Source organism: Capsicum annuum, chromosome 9 (assembly GCF_002878395.1).
Source record: "Capsicum annuum cultivar UCD-10X-F1 chromosome 9, UCD10Xv1.1, whole genome shotgun sequence".
In the NCBI taxonomy this organism is placed as follows: domain Eukaryota; kingdom Viridiplantae; phylum Streptophyta; class Magnoliopsida; order Solanales; family Solanaceae; genus Capsicum; species Capsicum annuum.
The window spans coordinates 55,175,872-55,193,937 of NC_061119.1; the positions used below are offsets into that span (position 1 = coordinate 55,175,872).

The 18,066-nt window shown below is 35.5% G+C and overlaps 1 non-coding gene across 1 annotated transcript; it reads left to right on the top strand.

Annotated features, from left to right (window-relative positions):
• Nucleotides 1-8,890: 8,890 nt before the first annotated feature.
• LOC124887602 lies at nt 8,891-8,997 on the top strand. Its single transcript, XR_007045368.1, has one exon. It is a non-coding gene; the product is annotated as a small nucleolar RNA R71 (small nucleolar RNA).
• Nucleotides 8,998-18,066: the final 9,069 nt, after the last annotated feature.

The following is an 18,066-nucleotide window of genomic DNA, read 5'->3' on the forward strand; positions in this document are numbered from 1 at the left end:
CAAAGAATTCATACATGCTAGTGAACGAACCATAAGCTTACCCTTAGTGTACTACTCCATTAATAGTCGGATATTGAGGAAAAGGATCAATTAGGTCTTTTCAAGTTGTAATGATGGCTAAGGGACAGGTAGGTACTATTTTGGAAATAGTGACTATTGCTCCTATGCCCTTTAGTATAAGAACTCTCAATTAAATCAATTCCTCAACACCAATTTATCCTTGTATTATCTCCCCATTCTTTCATTTTTTTCATCCACTTTCAATCAGCTTATTTACTCAAACCAGGTTGTGAGTATTACTGTTTCTAACATACTCTTCCTCTTTTTCGCACCAAAATTTTTATATATATACTACGCACCCCTATTATAGCTATCCTTAACTTAAGTAACTAGCCTTAGTTAAGGTACACATTATCCAACTGGACCAGGTCCAAAAAAGGTTCATTGTAGCATTTTTGTTTACTAACTCACAATTTCACCCAAAATTTTTAACACTCAATAACTACTACTTTGGGGATTCAATTTCACTTTTTCCTTCTTCTCTTTTATGCTTTTAATCTCCTCTTACTTTTATATTAAAACGCTCAGGAGCTTATTTGGATCAAATTAATATTTATCAAAGAAAGGATAGGGTTACATAATGGGCTACCAAAGAAAGAGGCTAAAGGCTCAACGGGGTAGACTAGGACTATACACCAAGGTAGGTCTATTTAGGCTAGAAACATGGCTGTCAAAGAAATGCCTACATCACTTCCTACACCCAACACCTTTTATTTCACTTTATAAACATATCAGGCAAGTTCTAGTCATTTCTACTCATGTAGAATATACAAATCCTCACACGCACAATGCATGCACGGAATCCAACCGGGTCCTTAAGGTCCCTGATCTTGAATTCATAATTAAGACAACACATCAAGTTTCACTTATCAAGATAAAATCATCTATACTCAAATCAAGGCTCTTATGCTCATTTAAACCCAATTTAATTCACATTAATGCAAAGATGACCCATTCCACACACTCCTCTAAGATAGTGATTTGGTTCTCATTTATTCTTTACTTTCTACAACCACTCCCCTTAAAACAGTAGTCATCCATCTATCATAAGGGGTGGAAACTAACTATGACTATTATTCCTAATTTCCACAGAGGCAAAAATAAACACTTGAAACTGAAACTTGCCAATGAGGGCGAAATAGCAATAAAACATACTTTGAACTAAAGAGAACATACATTAAATGCCAAAGAGGGAAAATTGCAATCTACAAAGTTACTAACTATTACAGACTAGTGTTCCAAATAGCTAGTACTCGCAAAACCAACAAAAAAAAAATAAAACAAATTGTTCAACCATAATAAAAGAACAAAGATGAAGCAGCAAAATACAAACCCACCCCACCCCATACTTAGATAAAGAACTATCCCAGTGCTTCCAAATAAGCCTACAGTAGGGTGGCAGTATACTCCCTGGTCACTCAAACGAAATAATGGCGGTCATATCCTCAGTAGTCTCATCCACATCATCACCATCATCATCCTCTCCATCATCAGACTAGTCCCCATCATCCAACTTCATATCTGAATCCCTATACCTGTGCTCTGCATCAGCTATTATATCATCATCAACTGGCCCAAAAGAATTTGAGCCAATCCGCAATATAGTCCTCGCATGGTGCCCAAGGGGTAATCTAGATCCACAGTATAGAGCTCTTATGGTGTAGCTTGTCTACCTCTATTTTTCATTAGCAACATCATGAGGCCATACATCTTAGCCTGTATCTCATCAGTCCTAGTTTGTCACTAAACCATAGTCAAAATTGGGCCATTTTCCCTAGATGCGCTTCTAGCCGTAGTGATATTCATAGGTCGAGTAATAACCTCAGGCTTATAATCCAGTTCCTCTTCATCACCCCTATGCCTTCATAAAAATCTTGTCACCAATCCTCCAAAACTAAAGCTGTGCCCCGCATGGATATGCACCTTCTTCATCACAAAAAATATCACATACCCCACATTAATATCAACATCAGTACACATCAAGGTGTAGATCAAACATACCCTATCCCGAGTGACCTTTTTCATATGCTTTCCTTGCTCCAGGCAAGAATAGACAATGAAATCCCACATCTTGTCTTCCTTATTCATCTGAGCATAAGGGAAGGATGAGTTTAAGCCAGTGACCCGATACCGAGTCCAACGAGCTGAGGAGCGCTGACCACACAACAGATGTTTGATATGCGCATACGAGGAGAAATAATGAACTGCTTTAATATATTTGGGTTTGCCTCTAGTACACCCAATAATTTATTAATATCGGCAACAGTGAAATGAATTACTTTCTCGCGAACCTTCAACAGATGATCAGGGTGACTGAGGTCCTAATTTGCATAAAATTCTTGAACTAAGTGCAGATTGTACTCAGTAGGATAATGGAAGATAAAATTTATGTTGATTGCCTCAATTCTTTGTACCATGGATGGACATTCTCTCATGAGACTGGCAAGATCAATATACACCTCTGGGATATACTTTGCATCTGTAGGCTTGGACTACCACTGCTTCCCATCCTTGCGGATAGCTTTGAACCCAAATTTGTGAACCTGCCACCGCTGAAGTGGTGGAGCCCTAGGTACCCTTACCAGTTGACTTTTAGATGGCCTGCTCCTTTTTGTCGCAGGTGCAGAAGTGCCTGCCTTTGCCTTCCCTTTGACTAGTTGTGGTTCCATAATTCCTGTAACAAAATAGATGCAACAAAAAAATAAATTTTAAGCATGTGAAATAGTGGGACTAGCTGAAACTGAGTGTGCAGTATGGGTAAATGAGCTCCCCATACTTAGTTGTTAGCTAGGACACGTGTATCAAAATATAGGATACTCAGACTTTCCTTTTTGAACCTCATTATCATATTGGTAGATGTAATATTACTCTTAGTGACACCTCGACCTTAGTCTTTAGTCATTTTCTTAGCACACCACATATTTTGAGTCATTAATTCCAATCTAATTACTCAGTAAGAGACTATAAACTAAATAATTTTGCTAAAGCATTATGCATCAAAGGTGTAGTTTCCTAAAATTTGACTAAATCAACTAACATCAGACAAGGTATATGCACAGTGAACACTAAAAGTATAATCAGCACGATTTCATCCAGAATAAAATTTATCCCTAATTTCTAACCCTTATTGCTTCGCACATCTAGCTACAATGCCCCTACGTACACACACCTCTCAACAAACACTTGAAAAATGATTTCCCCAACTAACAACTGAATATATCCATTCTCTTTGCTTAATCGATTATCATCTTAACAACACAAAATTATGAAAACTAGATTAAGAATTAACTAAGATTTCAAGACAATATTTAACATATTAGAGGTATAATCCATAAATACTATGGTAGGGAAAACAAAACTATGCCCAAAATTTATCCAACTTCACAATACACAAAAGGAAAAAATTGAAATCAGGAAGCACATACCTCAAAGGTTGAGAAAATGATGAAATTATGAGAAGATTTGATAGAATTAGTAGGGATAAAGGGTAGAGAGGCAGTGCTTGAGGGAAAAATAAAAGGGTTTAGGGTTTAGAGGGTATATAGAGAGGGTCGAGTCGGGTCGGGTCAGGTTACTTATAAATTTTATACCTAATTTTTACCCCCACCGCGATGCGGTGTCATTGCGTTGACCTACTAGAAAATACCAATTGCCAATTTACTATCCACGACGACGCAGTGGCATCGCATCAAGTCACTAGATTTTGATAATTGTCAAATCACCCTTCTCTGTGTCGCGATGGAAATTGTGGATCCTGACTGGATTTTGACAATTGTCAATCCACCCAGTTCCATGTCGTGCAAATTCTCCAAATCAGATTTCCTTGTATATTTACCAACTCTTCTCTTACCTGAGAAGACCCCAACTTATACACATTATTTTGAAAACCTGATTGCTCTGCTCACACGTGGTAATTTTCTTATCTTTACTTTGCATATCCCTGCAATCTCAAACAAAAACAACAAATATTGTAAGTAAAAGTGGGTTGCCTCCCACTCAACCCCTTATTTTGGTCGTGGCACAACTCATCTTTTTGTATTTTTATTTTCATTTTGATTTTACAAGCTAAAAAATTAAACTACCTATTACAATACAACTGTGTTTCCTCCCACATAGCACCTTATTTTATGTCATGGCACGACTCCGCTCAGCATCACTCATCACCAAAAGTGATAGATTTCTTGTTCTTATCTGGATGATCCACCCAATAGTGCTTTACACACTGTCCATTTACAAGGAACTTCTTTGTATTCTCTTTATTCCACAACTCCATAGCTCCATGAGGTTTCATACGCACCACTTCAAATAGTCCAGACCATTTCGATCGCAATTTACCTGAAAATAACTTAAGCCGTGAATTGAACAACAAAATAAGTTGTCCATGTTCAAATACTCTATCTTGAATTACTTTTCATGCCATATTTTAGTATTTTCCTTGTATAGTTTGGCATTTTCATAGGCATGAAGCCTAAAATCCTCAAGCTCATTTAATTGCAATAACCGTTTCTCCCCCACAGTACTCATTTCAAAATTTAACTTTTTATAGCCCAATATGCTTGGTGTTCTAATTCTACAGGAAGATGACAAGCCTTAACATACACCAAGCGACATGGATATGTCCCAATGGGCATCTTATAAGCTGTTCGGTATGCCCAAAGTGAATCATCTTGCTTCTCCACCCAATCTTTTCTCTTCCTATTTACGATCTTCTAAAGTATTTACTTAATCTCCCAATTGGAAACCTTAACTTGTCCACTCATTTGAGGATGGTATGCGGTAGCAACCTTGTGCCTAACACCATATTTAGAAAGAAGATTTTTTAACCAGATTTGAATGAAGTGTGTACCTCCATCACTAATTATAGCTCTAGGTGTACCAAATATGGAAAATATGTTCTTCTTCACAAATTTCAGCACCACTCTTGCATCATTAGTCGTACTCGCCATAGCTTCCACCCATTTAGAGACATAGTCAACCACTACAAGAATGTAAAAATTACCCTTAGAAGGTGGGAATGGGCCCATGAAATCAATCCCCTAAACATCAAAGACTTCTACTTCTAAAATATTATTGAGGGGCATCTCATAACGCCTAGATATGGTACCCAACCTTTGACATTGATCACACTTCTTTATGAAAGCCACTGCATCTCTAAACAAAGTAGGCCAGAAAGAACCTAATTGTAGCTCTTTTCTCACAGTCCTCTCTCCTCCATGATGTCCACCATATGGAGATGAGTGGCATTCTTGTATCACCTTTGAAAATTCAGCCTCTAGGAGACACCTACGAACGACTCCCTCTGAACCCTGCTTGAATAGATATGGTTCATCCCAAATGAACATACATAAATCATGGAGTAATTTATTCCTTTGTTGTGTAGTGGCATCAGAAGGGTACACCTCATAAGCTATCAAGTTCATAATATCAGCATAACATGGAAACTCACTTGCGTAAACAGACAACAACTTCTCATCAGGAAATTCTTTCTTAATACTAAGGAAGTTATCAATAATATGATCTCAATTTTCCAACTGTGACAAGTGGTCAGTAACTTGATTTTCAGTTCCCTTCCTATCTTGCACCTTAAGATCAAATTCTTATAGTAGAATGATCCACCTAATCAGTCGTGGCTTCACATCCTTTTTGTTCACAAGATACTTAATGGCAGCATGATTAGTATGAAAAACAACCTTGGTACAAACTAAGATCTAAACTTGTCGAATGCATACACCACTGCCAACATCTCTTTCTCCGTAACTGTGTAGTTAACTTGAGCATCATTCAACACTTTACTAGCATAGTAGATGGAGTAAAATACCTTATATTTTCTTTAACCAAAAACTGCTCCCATCGCGATGTCATTAGCATCACACATTAGCTCAAAAGGTAACTCCCAATCCGATGGATTAGAATAGGTGCTTCCGTCTACTTCTTCTTCAACTTTTCAAAGGCTTTATTTCAACTTTTCTTGAATGAATCATCTATAGAACCCTGCATGTCAAAGAAAGCTCCACACTCCTTTGACTGTGACTGGTTGAGGTAGATTTTCAATCACTTCAACCTTCGCCTTGTCCACTTCGAGTCCTTTGCATGGCACTTTATAGCCTAGGACAATTCCTTTCCTAACCATTAAGTGTCACTTCTCCCAATTCAGTACCAAGTTTGTTTCTTCACATTGAGCTAGGACTCTATTAAGATTCTTCAAGCACTTTTCAAAAGAATTACCATACACAGAGAAATCATATATGAATACCTCCACAAATTTTTCCACTATGTCTTAAAATATTGCCGTCATACATCTCTGAAATGTAGAAGGTGCATTGCATAAGCCGAAGGGCATGCGTTTGAATGCATATGTATCGTATGGACAAGTAAATATAGTTTTTTATTGGCCTTCCGGTGCTATGCTTATCTGATTATAGCCGAAGTACCCATCCAAAAAATAATAATACTCTTGCCCCTCCAATCTATCCAACATTTGGTCTATAAAAGGAATTGGATAGTGATCTTTATGAGTCGCTTCACTCAACATCTGATAATCTACACAGATTCTCCACCCGGTCACCTTACGTGTGGGAATCAATTCATTATCATCATTGGTCACTACAGTCATTCCTCCCTTCTTTGGTACACTATGCACTGGACTCACCTATTTGCTATTGGAAATTAGGTAGATAATATCATTATCTAACCACTTGATCACTTCTTTTCTAACCATCTTTTTCATCACAAGATTCAACCTTCATTGTTGCTGCACTCTAGGTTTGTAACCCTCTTATATATAGATATTGTGTATGTAAAATACTGGATTGATTTCTATATTATTAGACATCTACCAGCCAATAGCCTTCTTTCTCCTCTTTAGAATCTCTACAGCTTCCTTTACCTGTACATCTGATAATCCTGCAGACAAAATAACAGGCAAAGTATCCCGATCACCAAGAAAAACATATTGTAAATGCAGAGAAAGAACCTTAACCTCCAAGTTAGGAGCTCCTTCGACTGAAGGCTTGGGTGATGGACTAATTATCGTATTCAAAGATTCAAATGACACTTTCTTTATCTCTACTACTGCTAAATTCACAACCTAGACAAATTCAAATACTTCTACATCTCCATACAAATCATGACCCATCAAAGCTCGCTCTAATGGATCATCAGACAACAACAACAACTGCCAATCCAAAGCAAGATCAATAACTGATATAGATGACAACTCCTCATATATGGCTGGCAGTTTTAATACTTTGTACACATTAAAAACTTCTACTTTATCGTGCGCTCGCATTGTTATTTTTCCTGCTACCACATCAATGAGTAACTGTCCTGTTGCTAAGAAAGGTTATCCCAAAATAATTGGAACAACAAGATTAGCCTCAAAGATAAGAATCACAAAATCTACCAGAAAGATTAAAGATCCCACTTGCACCAACACATCTTCAATAATACTATCTGGCCTAGCAAGTGATCTAACCGCCAACTGCAATATAATAGTCATGGGTTTGGGACTCCCAAGACCCATATTTTGGTACCATGATGTGGACATGAGATTTATGCTTGAGTCCAAGTCACACAATCCATGTGCACAAAAAGTCTGTCCAATGGTAATCTGCAAGGTGAAACTACCTAGATCCTTCAACTTCGTGGGCAGTTTATTTTGAATTTTAGATGTGCACTCTTGAGTAAGGAAAACTGTAGCATATTCAGTCAACCGGTTCTTATAGGCAACAATATCCTTCAAGTATTTCGCATATTTTGGCACACTCTTCAGAATGTCAACAAGAGGAAGGTTTACTTGAACCTGCTTTAGAAGATCTAGAAACTTCTTATAACTGGCTTCCTCTTGATGCTTCCTTGCCCTTTGAGGAAAAGGAAAGGGGATAATCTTTTTTTCCATATGATTTATTCACTTGCTTCTTTTTTCTTGACTTCCAACTCTACATTCTCTTTTGAACAGTCATCAGTAACTGTGGGATTATTCTTCTCCTGAATCATCTCCTTAGTTTGCAACCCACTCCTTATTGTAACCACATTCACCTATTTCAGATTAGCCTCAGTGTCACTAGGTAATGCTCTTTGTGGCTTTGTATTCTGCGATCCTGCAATTTGACCCAACTATAACTCTGGATTTCTTGTAAGCAATTATTGACTCTTTAACTCTTCTATAAATTGTGCAAGTTGAGTCTTTATATCTGCCACAAACTATACTTATTGAACCATGAACTGCTTAATCAACTCCTTTACATTGCTATTCTGATCAGTCGCCTGAATATTTTAAGTTGGATATGGATTTGATTGCACTGGTCCCTTATACGGATTTGCATTCTATTCCTGATTTCCACCTCATGAGATATTGGGTTGGTTCCTTCAATTAGGATTATACGTTTTACTAAAATTCTAACCCTGACAATTTATATTCCCCACATAGTTGACTAAATCAGGATTTATAGAAGATCCATCTACTGTGTGCTCACCACTCCCGCAAACTTCACACCACGAATAAACCTGTTAAATTACATTTGTTGTGGCTGCTAGTTGTGTCACCCCCAACTTTAGGTTTTTCAGCTGAGTAGTCATATAATTCTGCATTGCTGCAATCTGTGCCTTTAATTCAAAGAATTGATAAACCTTCAATACCTCTGCAACCTTATTAGGAGCACTCCTTTAGTCTGCATACCAATCAAGATTCCCTTGTGTAATTCGATTCAATAATGCATATAATTCTTCATAAGTTTTCTCCAAAGCTTGGCCTCCTACTGCTGAATCCAATAGAATCTTTGTATTAGACTCAAGGCCTTCTATAAATATGTGCACCAAGACATCATTCAATTGATAGTGATAAGGATAATTTCTGAGCATGCCTTTAAATCTCTCCTAAGCTTGGTAGATATTTTCTCCATCTTTCTATCTAAAACTTAAGATCTCACTCCTCAATTGTGTAGTCTTCTGGGATAGAAAGAATCAAATAAGGAACTTCTGAGCATAATCTTTCCATAAAGTGATGATGTGTGGTGGTTCAGCATATAACCACCTCTTTGCTTCCCCATTTAGAGAAAAAAGGAAGAGTGTCAATCTGACATAATCAGTATTCACATCTTCAGGAATGTATGTATCACTTATTTCCAGGAAGGTATGTATGTGCTGCTATGGATCCTCATGTGAAAGTCTATGAAAGTACCCTACAAAATTCAATAATTACACCATATTTTGTTATAATTCCTACCAACCTCCTAGTTCTGGATTCCAAATATTGTTAGTTGTATAGTTCGTAAGAGGTATTTCCACCTCATGAACAGGTCTTGTGGCTAGTTGAACAGAAATAGCTGGAATAACCAGAGCTGGAACATTTCTAACATTTGGATCAATAATATTTGGATCTCGTATTTCAGCTATCTGACCCTGTTAAATATAATGTAGAGCTCTTCGCCTCTGATGAAAGATTACTTCCGGTTCTGCAAAGGGCTCTACCTACTCTTTATCCTTAGCCAGTCCAATATTCAGCTAAACTAGCAAAAATTCAGCTGCTAAGATCAAGTTGTTAACACTTGAACTTATTATCAAAAACCAAAAACTAAGCAATGGACTAATTCTATTAGTCCCCGACAACGACGCTAAAAACTTATTGCATCTCTACTCATATGAAAGTGTACATGATCGTACAAGTAGTATCAATACTTAGACAGTCAGATATCATTCCCACGAGGACTAAGAAACTAGAAATTTAATCAACTTTTAGTTTTAGAAAATTAGGTATTAAGTGTCGTAGAATGTTAAGATAATTATAATTTTGTGAATAAAAATATAAATTGTTAAACAAGAATTAAATAATGGTGACTAGAGCAAAGTAAGCAACGGTTGTAATCTATAATGAAGATGATTCCAGGGTTGAGACACTTCGAACAGTCCTACAATTCTTTATTCTTATCACAGTCTAATTGTTATCAGGTTGTTGATTCGCAAGGCTTATGCCACGATCTTGGACACCCGACCTCAAATCTTTTATCTATTGAATGTTGTAGCTACAACTCCCATAGATATACAACAATTCTTTTAGATTCAAAAAGTTGTCTTCTTTTAAGTGAACCAATCAAGGCTTCTAGGTATATCCCTATCCTAGATGCTAATTTAAATCCCTTATTTTATAAAAGGATAAGAACCTTGCTCCCTAATTTCTTCATTCTATCCTACGATTCTTCTCCTGGGTGCACATAGAAATATAGATTTATTTTAATGTTGGCTAATCATCAAAATAGTAAGCTCAAGAAATTAAGAATAACCCAGATAATAATCCAAAAAGAATCTATGGATAAGAATATAAATGAGTAATCATGTTCTTGACCTCAAGCCCAGAACTAGGGCATTTAGCCACTCATGTTTGAATTCAACATCAAAAATAAGTAATTAATCATACCCAAAACAAGTCTTAAAGTAGAGAAAGTGAAAAGATTGTCTAAGAACCCTAAAAGAGAGAAATTCCTGCTTTTCTGCCGCTGCTCTTCTTGCCAAAAGTGTCCCAAAATTATCTTGGATTTTTTCTTTTATAGCTGGGACAACACACTTAAAATTTTCCCAATTTTGCCATACGGTGCGTCACGCCATGCCTTCAAATGCTATTTTTCCCTTAAAAGTTGGGCAATCATGAAAGTCAATTATTTAGTGAAATTTATGAAATGGACCATCACCGCAACGCGCCACTATCATAGTAAGCCACAGGATTTAGACAATTATGAAATATCCTTCCTCTATGACGCGCTACAATTCTAGGTTGCACAAATTGATAATTTGGACCGTACCATGATGCGATGATTTCACAAAACTTTACTGGAATTCGCCAAGTGAGAATTTAAGCCTCTCTGCGATGCGATGGGAATCGTGGTCCTCCACTGGAATTCGACCACTGCTATTTTATTGGTAGGCGGGATGCAGAGTCTGTTCAAATGAGACTTCCTAATTTCCAAGTTTACTTTTTAAGCATTATTTCAATACATTGTATTTCTTCATTCCTTCCATATCATCATTGTATCCAATTGTGTCTAATTCTTCATGATTTTTAGCCTGAAAGAACTAATCATATCTATTAGGCACAAAATAGAATTAAAGCTGAAACATACTTAAGAATTCATACAAAAGTTCTCAAAGAAAGTTTGAATCTAGATGCATATTGGTGATTTTACCATATAAATATGCCAAAGATCAACTTTTTCCAAGGCGGGTGTGGTCTTTATCATGTTTTGTGATGCTTCAGGTGTTAGATTTGGTGTTATATTGATGCAGGAGGAAAAATATAATTGTTTATGCATCTCATCAGTTGAAGCCCCATGAGAGGAATTATCCTATCCACGATTTGGAGTTGTACGTAGTGGTATTTGCCTTGAAGTTGTGGAGGCACTACTTTTATAGAGTTCATTTGAGATTTTTTCAAATCATTGTAGCCTTCAGTACTTCTTCACCCAATAAGATCTTAGTATGAGGTAGCGTCATTGGCTTGAGGTGTTAAGGATTTTGGCTTGACCATTCTCCATCATCCAGGCAAGGCTAATGTGATTGTGGATTCTTTGAGCCAAAAGACACTAGCATGGGTAGCATGGCGCAACTCTTGAGAGGTTCAGTCTTTAGCTAACTAGATGCTTAGGCTTTATATTTCAATACCTGGGCGTGTTTTGGCATTTGTAGAGGCTTAATATTCTTTGATGGAGTTGATTTGAATTCATCAATTTGATGATATTGGATTGAGGTTGATTCAAGGTAAGGTATTGAGTGGGGAGGCTAAGGAATCCTCACTTAGCTCAGATGGAGTTTTGCGAATTAGAGGCCAAGTTTGTATAGCGAGAGTAGGTGACTAGATTAGATTGATCTTTGATGAGGCCCATTGTTTTAGATTTTCCATCCATCCAGTTATGACCAAGATGTATCGTGATTTGAGATAGCACTATTGGTGGGGTGGTATGAGGTGAAATATAGTGGATTTTATAGATCTTTGCCTATGTTGTTAGCAGGTAAAGGCCGAGCATATGAGACCTGGTGGTTTACTCCAAAGGTTACCCATTGCCTAGTAGAAGCGAGAAAGAATTAGTTTGGACTCTGTGACTGGGTTGCCTCCTACTTTTCATAATTATAATAGTATGTGGATCATCGTGGATTGATTGACCAAGACAACTTATTTTATTCTAGTTCAGGTCTGATTTAGTGTTGAGAGGTTGGCTCGTATCTACATTCGTGAGATTGTGAGACTTTATGGTATGCCAATGTCAATTATTTCAGATTGAGGTTGTGTTTACAAATGACTTTTGAAAGATTTTTTGGGATGAGTTGGGTACTCAAGTTGATCTTAGCACGGTGTTTTACCCCAGACTGACAATCAATCAGAGCAGACCCTTCAGGTTTTGGAGGATATCCTCTGTGCATGTGTGATAGATTTTGGTGGCCAGTGCGAGAAGCATTTGGCTAATACCATTCTAATAATGATATGTCTCCTTTTGAGGCATTGTATGGTAGGCATTGTCGCTCGCCAATGGGTTGGTTTGATGTTTCTAAGGTTAGGCCTCGAGGTAAGGACTTGCTTTGTGAGTCTTTGGACAGAGTTTGGATCATTTAGGATAGACTTAAAGCGCCTCAGAGTAGGCAAAAGTATTATGCTGACCATAAACTTCGTGACTTAAAATTTAGTGTTGGTGATCTTATTTTCCTTTAATTTTTACCCATGAAAGATGTGATGAGATTTGGGAAGAGGGGAAAGCTAAGCCCCAGGTATATTAGTCCATTTGAGCTTCTTCAGACTGTTAGTCATATGGCTTATGAGTTGGCTTTGACCCCTAATCTATTAGTTGTTCATCCAGTTTTTCATGTTTCTAGGCTTCGCCGTTATATTCTGGATGAGTCTCATGTTATTCATTGAGAGTCAGTTCAGTTAGATGAGTGGTTATCTTTTGTTGAGGAGTCGGTCTCCATATTTACTAGGGATATTAGGCAATTACGCTCTAGAGTTATTCCTGTGTTTAAAGTTTAGTGACGATGTTAACCTATAGATGAGGATACTTGGAAGGTCGAATTTAATATACGTAGTTCTTATCCCCAGCTCTTCATTGATTCAGGTATTTCTTTTGCCTTTAGTTTAAGGACAAACTAGATTTTCAATGGTGGATGATGTAACGATTAGTTTTTTGACGAAATATGTGAAATGTGCGTTTCTATGTGATTTGACTATTTTATCTCTTCCCGTAGTTGTATTATGATACTTCTGGTGTGTGGGTATGATTGGTATGGTTCCCGAGGCATTTTGGTACCATTAATATGATATCGTGGTTTTTGATGGTTTCAAGAGCCTATTTTGGACTGATGTGAATATCTTTTGATCCTTGTCGCGGATGGCTAAATAAACAGTTTTAGCAGCTCTAGAATATCGATTTTAGGCTAGGTAGACCTTTGGTTCAAGTCTCGATGCATTCGAGCTCATTTTGACCCATTTTTCAGAAAGTAAAAAATTAGAAATATGAGCGTGGGACCTACATTTGATTGAAACGACCTATGATGGAAAATTCAACTGCGCCAACACTTCTAGAATGTCGATTTTAGGGTGGTAACGTATTTATGTGATTTTATGGTTTCTAAATCTCATTTCTACCCTTGGTTAGGAAAATTGTGATTCGGATTTCGGGGGTCAACTTTGTGAAAATGACTTGTTTTGAAAATTCGACTTCGTGAACGTGTCCGCAACATCGAATTTAGTATAATTGCATAGTTAGTTTGCATATATCGGACTCCGGGTGAATTTCGGGTACCCCGTCAAACTCCGGGTTGGACTTTATAAAAATAGCTTTTTTCAATAGCTGGTACAGAAAAATCTGCACTATTAAAGCAGCTTTTTAGACCCATTTTGCTCAGTTTTCATCTTGTCTCTTGAGAGTTAAAATAGTGTGAGAGCTTAAAAGTAAAGCTTTTTGGATCTTGGGAAGCTAGATTAACACCCATTTCTTGATTCTATTACGGATTTAAGGTAAAAATTCACCCTTTTTTTGTGTAATTTCTTGATTAATTTTATTTATACTAACACATATTCCTTTATGTTTACTTTGGAGTTTTCTGTCTGCACGGGGACTCAAGCTTGAGTTTAAACCCAAATTTCATCCTTTTCACTTGAATAATATTTTTATCTTATAATTACTAGTTTTCATCAATTTACTTCAAAACAACTCTGATTCTTGATTTTAACCCGTCCTTCAAAGATTTTACTCGATAAAGCTTTAAAATGGTTTTTCTTTGATTTAACCATTTTTTTTGTCGATTTGACTTGGGTTTTAAGATGTAGGTTTCTAAAATTATGGGAAACATGTTTTTGAAGTAATATTACAATTGTGCCCTTTTTTTTCAAAAACATGTTTCGGGGATCCATTTAGACCTTGAACCTAAACTAGTTAATATGGTGTCATTGGTTTTGTTTTGATGTGTAGATTCCATATTTGATCTTTTTTTGTGAATTTTGAGATTGTTCGTGGAAAATAAGATAGTGGGTTAGAAGTGTAGCTAGCCGACTTCGATATTCGAGGTAGGTTATGGCTTAACTCTTTTAGACTGGACTGGGTAGTAAATAATGGTACAAAATGCATGTTAAGGTTGGAAAATAATCATGAAAAATGACTATCTATGTGTTGTGCCCGTGTAGCGGCCTATATGTGACGTAATTGTTAAAATTGAGATATTATGTGATATGTGTGACCGTTTGGGGTCCTGTGTGATATTGATAGCCTTGAATGCGTGTGAATAATTGTTTTGTGTTGTTGAAATGTCTAATGTGGTACCGGTTTTGCCCTTTTCAGTTTTGAAAGGTTGGAAAACATTGATTTCGAATTTTTAAACTATTTTGAAACTTTAAAGAAAATTTTGAAACAATCTAAGAAGTTACAGAGTCTCCACTAAATTTATTTGAGAAGAAATTAAGAAAACTTTTAAGGAAAATCGTAATTCTTAAAATAGAAAGAAAACTTTTAAGAAAGTTTCGGATAAGAGGTTCTTATTAACATTTTAGGAAGCTTTTTAAGGCACCTAAAATGTCCGTTAACTTGTGGTTATCCAGACTATTTGAAAACCACCTTTGACTAACTATGAAAAAAAGAAGTTGGTTTTTGAAAAGAACCAGATTTTAGGAAAAGACTTATATAAAATAAATTTTGACGAGTTAGTAGGAAATTTAACTAAGTTTAAGCAAATTAATAACAACTAGCACGTAAAAGGGGAAGGGGGAGATTAGAATACTTAGGCCATTAGGCCCAAATTAATAAACCTGTCCGAAGCTAATTTGGATTTTCGGCCCATCACCTATCCTAATCTAAATAATGGGCATTAGTTTCGTAACTTGCTTCACCTATATTAATTTACAAATTTGGCTTCAAGGCCTAAATGAATGAACAAATTGAAAAATAAATAAAGAATAAGAGAATAATAAAAATTGAGACTTTTCAAGTATCTTAGTAACCTCATCAATGGATTTTGACTCATTTTCCTTCTTCTTCCATCCTCTTGCACCCGCACGCCATATAGTCGACCTTGGGTTTAAACTTTAAACTTGACTCGAAGATTTGGACCTCATTGGCGCATTGTGAAATGCAAGAGGAGAGGAGTCCATTTGGACTCGAGACATATTTTTCATGCAAAGAAAAGATAAAGAAATTAATATACATTCAAGGCATAGAAGTTACATATTCAAAGAAAAAGAAAATATTAAGAACCAATTTTTCAATGATAATGATAAGCATACTTGCACACGTATAACAAGAATGAGAGTTAACTGATAAAATGCGAAGCAAAGACCCCCACTTACATGCCTCATGATTTATGTTCATATTAAGAATGAACAAAGGTAAAAGGAAGAAGGTCATATTCAATGAATTAATGCGAGAACAAATAACGTAAGCTTGCGAAAGTAAGGGTATGAAGCAATAAGAAAAATACCCATGACTTCTAAAATTGAACAAACACAGACACCAATCCAAATAACAAAAGAAAATAAAGGCTAACTTTTCAAGAAAGGGAATCTTTATATTTTAATTAAGGCGACATTAAAAAAGATTCATACATCTAAATTACTACCAACATTTTAGGGAAAAACGTGTAAATACCTATGGTTTATATTTCTAAGACATCATTGATTCTCTTTTGATATTATGAATCAAAGAGAGACATTAATCAAGTCTTTACACACACAAAGAGCACATATAACAATCCGGAGTAAGACAATTAGAATAAAAGTTTAGCATCTCTAATAGTGAAATATCGTTCAATAATGATACAATGCATGACTCGAAAATATCTAAATAATTCTATTTAGCCATGAAAGTCTGAACTTTCTCATCATTCTGACAAGACAACACGTGAACAAAAGAGGAATAAACATCTTGGATGGAAAATAAAGCTAGCACTTCATCTCTTATATGAGGATTTTGAAATCCATTAAAATAATTAGAAAGCAAATGAAAAATTCTTGACTTAACCAATTACTATTTTTATTAAGGCAAAACAAACAATAACAACTATTTTTCCAACATAAGAGAAACAACTTTACATGCTAAAACAAACATATCCCCCAACAATAAATTTAAACAAGCCACGAGTACGTCTTTTGAGCAAAGATCAAAACTTTATACATAATAATCAAAGAATAAAGACAAAAGGCAAAACAATCAATATTAACTATTTTTTTCAACATAAAAGAAATAATTTTACATACTAAAAACAAGCATATCCACCAACAATGAGTTTAAACATGACATGAGTATTTTTTTAAGCAAAGATCAAAACTTTATCCATAATAATCAAAGAATAAGGTCAAAAACTGAAATAATCAATATTAACTATTCTTTTCAACATAATGGAATAACTTTACATGCTAAAAACAAACATATCCACCAACAATGAGTTTAAACAAGGCATGAACACGTTTTTTAAGCAAAGATTGAAACTTTATCCCTAATAATCAAATAATAAAGACAAAGAAATATATTCAAAGATTGCTAGCTCATTTTTATAACATGAACATAAAAATAACCATAATGTCGATACCACAACATCCTACGGCCTTCAAGGTCGTCTACAGCAAACACAATTACAACTACGAACTATGAAGAAGAAGAAGGAGGAGATAAAGAAGAAAATAATAACAAAACTAAAAAGGAAATGGTATGTTTACCTTTTTTGGGGAAGAAAAATGGGACTTCCAGCTTTTTTCGGAGTCTTGATCGCCATCGGAAAGCAATCTTTCTAGAACCCCGATCAGACTACCGCTTGAGAAATTTTATTGAAAGAAAAAAATTTAACTATTTGCTCAAAAGTTTTTTCCACTCTTTGAGACTTTTTTTTAATTTGAAACTTGGTTTTTATGCAAAAATAGTGATAGTATTTATAGAAAAAGATGGGGATTCAATTCTATTAATCCACCAATATGGGTTAAAGTATTTAGGGGTATTTTTTGGATATTTAAAAATTGAAGAGAAGGTGAGGTGGAAGATAAGGTAGAGGAAATTGTACAATTTAGTACAATTTTTGAATTTCCAAATTTAAAAAAGGACAGGGTTGAGGAGGAATTATATAATGTAGTACTATTTTTTAATTTCAAAATTTGAATTTGGAAAAAGGACAAGGTTGATTGAAAATTGTACAATGTAGTTGAATTTTTGAAGTTGAAAAAAGGACAAGGTTAAGGGAGAATTGTACAATGTAGTACAATTTTTGAATTTCAAAATTGGAAAAAGAAAGTTGAGGAGAATTTGTACAATGTAGTATAATTTTTGAATTTCAAAATTTGAATTTGATTTGGTGGGAATTGGGTAGAAATTATGAGAATTTTGGAAATTTAGGGTTATTTAAAATTTAACCCCAATTGGTATTTAAAATTTAGCCAAATTTTATTTAATTTTAACCAAATTGAATCAATTGGCCGATTGCATTGCAATTATGGCCAATTTGATTTCAATTATGGCCAAATCTAATAGATTGGCTAAATTAAATAAATATTCA